The 7,205-nt window shown below is 40.9% G+C and overlaps 1 protein-coding gene and 1 long non-coding RNA gene across 4 annotated transcripts in view; one reads left to right on the top strand and one right to left on the bottom strand.

The window, feature by feature from the left end:
- Positions 1-3,876: 3,876 nt before the first annotated feature.
- Positions 3,877-6,629, bottom strand: LOC146584611 (uncharacterized). The gene is made up of 2 exons (XR_014898175.1): positions 6,394-6,629; positions 3,877-6,222 (listed from the first exon to the last, which is right to left on the bottom strand). It is a non-coding gene; the product is annotated as an uncharacterized LOC146584611 (long non-coding RNA).
- Positions 6,630-6,863: 234 nt separating this feature from the next.
- Positions 6,864-7,205, top strand: part of PACSIN2 (protein kinase C and casein kinase substrate in neurons 2) — a 67,708-nt gene continuing 67,366 nt past the window's right edge. For all 3 annotated transcript variants that reach the window (XM_085324484.1, XM_085324478.1, XM_085324479.1), the window contains exon 1: positions 6,864-7,024. The gene's annotated coding sequence lies outside the window, so the exon portion shown is untranslated. The remainder of the gene's footprint in view (positions 7,025-7,205) is intronic.

Raw genomic sequence — 7,205 nt, 5'->3', positions numbered from 1 at the left:
AAGTCTTGCTATTGCTTTCAAAAAAACAAGAATTTCTCTCCCAGTATGTAGCAGGAGTATTTCATTCACATGTAATTGCAGAGCAGTATTTGATATGGAAGATATTTTTGCAGTGGGGCTATTGGTTTGGAATACACAAATCTTTCTTTCTGACCACTATAGTATTGGGAAAGCATATTTCAAACATTTTACCTGATATCTTTGTAAAAAAAAATACTTAGTGAAAAAAATCTTTTACCATGACTACCATACCATAATTATCAGAATTACCATAACTACCTCAATATCTAAACATTAAAAAAAAACTCTGATAGGAAATTTTGACTAAGTATTCTTATTCTCAAAGGTGTAACTTGGATTTTAAATGTTAGTGTAGCCTTTTACAGTTCTGTCTCTAACCAGCATATTGTTAGTAATTTCTCCTGCTGGCCCAAGCACAAATTCAATAATGCAAAATAGGCTGCAGATACAGTGGCCCCTCTCTTCCTGGTCTCCCGCTCCTTTCTTTTTGAAAACAATGGGCTACTGATTGGATGTATCAGACTGCTTTCTTCTCGCTTCCTCTCTTCCTCTTCTAACAGGCTTCTTGCAGAGGCTGAAGTTTGAAGACCTAGCTTTCTTTTCACTTTTAATATGTGAAAAAAACAAGCAACAAAGGCCCTATGGGACAAAACTGAAATAGCATGACATACTAGATGATTAAGATTGCCTTTCTGATTATTGGTAATGAAAAGCAAACTGAAAGCGAGCAAGGATGCCTTTCTCCTGTGTGAAAAGCAGGAAGTCTCCTATAGCTAAGTAAAATTTTCTTAAGAAAACCAAAATCAGGAACCTCCATTGTTACATAATGTCTATTTTTCTATGCAAGACCTATGGAAAGTACAATGCCACTTTGAAGAAATCTGAGTAAGAACAAGGTTGCAGTCTGTGGAAACCGAAATGAGTCTGTTCTGTGCATGAAACAGCTTGTCTGAAAGCTCAGAACCAGGGGTAAGAAGGAAACAAAAGGAGTCATAGCAAACAGTTCTGGGGGAGGCTGGGTAGGAGGGAGGGAGGAGGACAATATGCGAATACTGTGCTGTCATATGGTTGTTAGTACATGTCGTGAAAGGTAAAGGTGAAGATCTGGTGAGGAGGAGGAGGAACTGGAAAGGACAACTATATTGCATGCTCAGGAATAATGTCATGAACTTTTCATTCTTGCTCTCCTTATCTAAATCCACTTCCTGTAGTGAGACAGAATTAATACTATGAAGTGGTTTTATAAACTGATAAAAGCCTGGGCTTACTCTGCTATCAATTGGCACTAGGGTGATCAGTGAGATGTGTAAGCCAGTTGGGGCATGTCTGCTACAGGTGTTAAGGGGAATTAACTAAGGATGTGATGTTAATGTGCATAATAAAAAGATGTTACATCTTGTGTGGACCCTCTCACTCAAAGGTTAGGTGGTCTTTTTTTTTTTGCTGAAGCCTWATTTTCCAAAAGATTAAAGACTGTTTTACCTCTGATTGAGAGGGTTTAAATGGGCTTAAATTTGAATGACTCTATGCAGACAAGCCCTTAGTTCTGAGTAACTAACCTTGGACCTAGGCCAGTGAAGCTCGATGCATATCTGGCTGTAGGGTACAGAAACTGTTTTGAGTTTTAGTGTGACAAAATAAATGAGAAATAATAGTCCTGAAAAACTCTGACTTCAGCTACTGTAATAACTTGCCAGAGAGATCTAACATAAATTCGTTTCTCAGACCTAAAATGCTGCTCTTCATACGCTCAAGTGATCACTGGCATAACGACTGCATTGTACAAAGAATTAAAAAGACAAGCACTAAAAAGCCACGGTAGTTGTTATAACAACATTGCTGCAAAAGCAGCTTATTGCTAGAGTTGAATACTCAGGCTTGCTTCCTGGGCACTAACCTTTCTCTCTATTAGTTCTCTGACATGGAATTAATAAGATCCACACAGAACAGCTTCTTTCAAGGCTGCAGGGTCTTAATTAGAATAAAGGAAATGGTATTATCCCTAAAACTACTTTGTTGCTGTTTGCTTCACAATAGCACTTCTGCCTAAAATGTCCCCCYGTCTCCTGATTCACTTCCTGCTATAGACTTAGCAAAACAATAGGCATTTCACAGAAGATGTACAGCACTGYGCTTCAGCAGGGGACCGTGCCAGGAACGGCTCGTTTATCTATAGCCATGGAAGGTCTTTACTCTGTCATCATATACTAGTTCTACTCCTGAAGTAGTTACTGTTTGGTTTACATAGGTGGCCAGCCTGTAACTTATATTTTGTTCCTCGTTTATTAAAATAGCTTGCTCAAGCCTTCCATTCAGTGGGAAGAATTCCATGCCATCTGGTGCTTGGGTTTCAAAATATAAACCTGGTGTCCAGAGATAGTTATGCTGCAAACCTGTAGGGTTTTCTTTAAAAAAACAAAACAAAACAAAAAAACACTTTTTGCAAACTTTCCACTCCTTGCAGAAAACAAAACTATAGAGAAAAGCTAACCTTAGCTGTAATTTTGTTAAAACTTTGATTATTAAGAGGAAATAGGAAGATAGATGAATAAAGTGGAAAGATTGATTGTTTCTACTCAATAGGAGGAAGTTGTTTATGTGCAAGACAGGATTTTATTTTATTTTTTAATTGCCATCAAAGCTTTGGCAAGCTTAAAGACCCTCCACACTTGAAGCAATCCATAGACAGACCTTTACAACTGCTTTGATGACATAGGTGTATCTTTACCGTTAACAGCRAGTCTTCAATGCCTTAATGAGTCTCAAATTTTGTACCTATTAAAAGTGTATCTTTCATGTCTGAAATAACCATAGAAATGTGTTTTCAAATAGAAAAAGTAGGACAGTATGAAACACTAATTAAAACCTTGATATAAGCAGGAGATGTTAAAGAGTATTTCATACAAATACCTACAAAATATGTAGGACTTATGTTAAGAAAAGTTATTTCCTAATTAAAGTTGGCCAGTTAAGCGGTAAAATTAATTGGAGTTAAATTTAATATCCTGAAAATTGATGCTAGCTGTTGGCTTATGTAATCAATAAAGGGAYTACATTCACAATTAAAAAATCCACCCGTGTTTAAATTTAGGTTTAAAACTGTAAAAAAATGTGCATCACCTAGGCTTTCTCAGCTAGCTATAAAGATTCTGAAAAGAATTCTAAAATGTTACTGCAACAAGAGTCAAGAAATACCAATGAAACTTGCAGTAAGTGAAGCTAAGGAGCAGAATTTATCTACAGAGAAAATACTGGTACTTAAAAGGACATGTGCAATTTCTGAGGACAGCAGAAGACRCATGAAACATTTAAAAACAGATTGTGTTAAAATAAAAATAACCGTGGGATATTATCTAAAATGAGAGATTTTTTTTTTCCAGAAAACTTCCTGTCCTGTCTCTAACAGTCTAAATTAAATATCCACTAGGCAGGCTGCATAAACTGTTAGCCTTTCTCCTAAAAAAAAATGGTTGAAGTAATCTTTCCTAGGATGTCACGTTTTGAATATAACTGAAAATGTTCAGAGAACAACTGAATTTTAATATTTAGAAAAAAATCTCAAATTGCTAAATTCAAGATGATTAATATGTTAAAGTATGATTCACTATATGTGTAAATTATTCATGGTATTATAATAGTGTCATCATGCTGGGAGGGCGCATGACTAGTGATAGATATAATTAGACCACTAATTATATCTAAATTTAGTGTTTGAATATGCATAAAGAGAATTTACATTTTATAAATTGAAAAAATAGTACTTTATTAACCACTGAGGTATATTTCTGCAAGCAATTTTTTGAGTGTATGTATGTATGTATGTATGTATATAGTACATATTGCCTCAAGTCTTCATATATTTATACTTGCATTTAACTTTATTACTGTAAGTAATACTGATGAAGTCAAACTGAGCAACAGCATGTGCATCAACCCCAATGCAGACAAATTTTGCTTTCAGGTATACAGATAACTCACAGGAAGATCCATAGCATTGATCCAAAATGTAGACTAGACTACTTTAATAATGTCATTTCTTAATTGTTTCAAATGATACTCATGAAAAAGCGATGAAAAGGTTACAATTAAAATTGTATTTTTTATTCTGATTTTTGTCTTTTATTTGTATTGTTTGTCTCCAAAGATGTCTGAGCCTTTTTTCATTCTAAGTGTAAAAAACATAGGAAATATCTGCAACCAGAAGAGAATGTTCAGCTACTTAAAAATAGTATTCCCTAAAGTGGTGCCTCAAGGAGCCTTCAATATTAAATTAAAATCTTCATGTAAATCGTCTTTTGGTGACTTTCTTTTTTTTCCCCCCAATTAACAGTCCTGCCACTGCTTTTTTGTATTTTTGGTTTTAATTTTACAGAATTTTTAAAGATGTTTAAGTGAAAGGTTGTATAACAGAGTTGTTGTTTCTCCAGTGGTGTTAAAATCCTAAGCCAGTTGTTCATACAATTTGTTCATACAATTCTGTTGTGTAAGTTGATAGTTTCAGCTCCGCCTCCATTCCCATGGAATATGGAAGTGTGATTCCCAGGTGAAGAGCACTACCCAAACTGCAACCATTTATTGCCTTGGCACTGTGACACCAGGGCTAARTCTTCTGTACCTAGATATATGGGGAAAAAAACAAAAGGTGCAAGTAGTATAGAGCCCTGGCAAAGTCCATGTATGGGAACAGCTGATTAGAAGAATACAGAATTGTTTTCCTCACTTTTAAAAGACAGTTTGACAGCTTTTGCAAGCCAAGTTGGGGCCTGGATATATACCTCTTGTACAYTGCTTTGCAGTCATTGGCCTCATTCTGATATTGCTGTAAAATAAGAATGTGAGCCTTGGTTTTCATAGGTGATAGCATGACAAAATGATTTTGGGGCACAAGGCAGTATTCAATCAACTCTGTGCAGAGTAAGTTTTTTTTTTATTTGTCAGTTTCCCACCAGCACAAGGTTTAGCCTCTGTCCTCTAATAACATGTAAGTCTCTTTCATTGCACAAGGAACTCAGAGCTATGATTTACTCAGAATTCCAAGTCTGTTTCTTAAATCCTTGGGCAAGTTTGAGCATTATTTGACCATACAATATAGATTAATGAGTGTTTTGAAATTGAGGTTGAAGGTGGTCTAAGTGTTTTGGCAGGGAGAATTTCTAGCTTTGACAATAGGCAAAATGGGAGCTTGATTCATGTCTCTACAGACAGAACTGTGGTTATGATTTTATATATATTTGTATCATTTTTAATCTTTTGTAAAGACAGCTGGTTTATGCAAACCTGGCTCTCATTTAATGAGAGAGACTGCATAGAAAAATAAAATGCATTTGTGATCAGAAATGAGAGAAGAAATGTCAAGGTTCTTCCTCTTAAATATGAAATTTTAACCTTCAACACAGAATTTTTAAGAGAATTAGAAAAGGTGAGSGTGGGAAATCATGTTAAAGCTTTAAAAACTTGCTGATCCAACCAAATTTCACAGTAACATTGACTGGAAATAATTAAGATCAAGTGAAAGACATTTCTCCGGAAGGCAGAATTTACCCCCGTGATATGGTCTCGCAATCCTGCTTGGCTAACCTAAATCTCTCTCCTAGTGAACTTAAAACTCCTTAAAATTAATGAGTTACACACTTAGTGAGAGCATACGGGAGGACTTGGCTGACTATATGCCAACTTGCATAAGAAACATGCCCAAGAGCAAAGAACGCCCAGGGCTGTGTGGCAGCATGGCACAGTGATCCCCAAGCCAGCTCATAGGCAGGTAGGTAAAGAGAAGGGCAGAGGCGAGGGGAGTTTTGAGATTCGTGGAGGAGAAAAGAAGGCATAGGCCAAAGGGGCAATGTACCGTGATTGCTGTTTTGGGGACCTCACTTGAAAGAAATGCTCCTCTGTCTAAAACAAATACATCCAAAAGATAGGCAAGGGCTGGAATAATAGAGCTACCTGTGATATCATTCAAGCACTGTGCGTCTCTGCTCGCAGAYGTTTAACCAAATCAGCAATGTGATTTTGAAGGTGGCTCTGTCCTTGAACAACCTCTGTCTCAAAGACAGCCGACAGACAAGTGCATTAATAAGCCTGGTGTTGTTTCTCTGAGTGAAGCCTGGGCTCCCGCTGACAGGCAGGAGACGTGTGATCAGTGCAGCACTATGGTTGCCACATCCTGGTGTTAGAGGGCACTGCGTTCCTCAGCAAGACAGCCTGGAAATCAGAAGGGAAAATAKAAGTCTTCATCACTTTCGCTCGTTAAAAATTCCCTGTCACCGCTCCTATCAGCTTAGCCAAATTCCAGTTAAGGAAACTAATCTTTTTGCTGATAYACAGTCTCTGACAGCGGATAATCGAAGTGGGACATATGATGTCTTTACTTACTACGAGGCCCGAGATGTTCTGCAGCGTTGCTCTGCCAGCAGATTTCGAATATATATSCGTGTATGTATATATGTATACACAGGTCTAGAAGCAGCTGAGYGGGGTGCCCCGAGCTTGGGACTGGCCCACAGGAGCGACACGGGTGCGCGCGGGGGCTGAGTTTGAGGACCGGGGGCGGCACGGGGAGGCGGCGCGCGGTGCTAACGGCCGCCGGCGAGCCGTTGGCGAGCGCATGCCCCACGCGCCGGCGCCAGGAGCGCGCGCCGGCCCCTCACGCCCCCGCCGCCCGCCAGCCACCTTCGCCCCCGCCGCCCCGTCCAGCCACCGGCTTGGAAGCGACGTTAATTGGCAGGCGCGGCGAGCCAATGGGTTGCGGCGGGGCGGAAGCCTGCGCGTGGCCCTCGCCCAATCCGAAGGCGGCTGGGCGTCCGCCAATCGGCGGGGGTGGAGGCGGCAGTCGGGCGGGCGCAAGCGGCAGCGGGGGGCGGCAGTCGGAGTGGCCGGAGTCCGGCGCAGCGCACGGATTTCTGCCGTCTCGCTCCCCGCCGTCTCGCTGCCTCGCGCGCGTCCCCTCCCTCCGCGCCTCCGCCGCCGGCGGGCTCCGCAAGACGGGCAGTGCCCGGCGCTTCAGGTGAGGGCGGCGCCGTCTCGGGTGGAGCCTGAGGGAGAGGTGGGGGTACAGACCCCGTCGGCGCCTCGGCGGGGCGAAGGGGAGTGGTGGTGAAGGAGCCGTCGGGTGGTGGGCGGGGTGCGGGGTCCCGCCGGSCGGAGAGGAGGCGGTTGGCTCGGTCGTCGCTATTCGGCTGGCGGCG

Source organism: Rhea americana, unplaced genomic scaffold (assembly GCF_003343005.1).
Source record: "Rhea americana isolate MKP2758 unplaced genomic scaffold, rheAme1 scaffold_91, whole genome shotgun sequence".
Taxonomy (NCBI): Eukaryota; Metazoa; Chordata; class Aves; order Rheiformes; family Rheidae; genus Rhea; species Rhea americana.
This window is presented reverse-complemented; position numbering and strand designations above follow the sequence as displayed.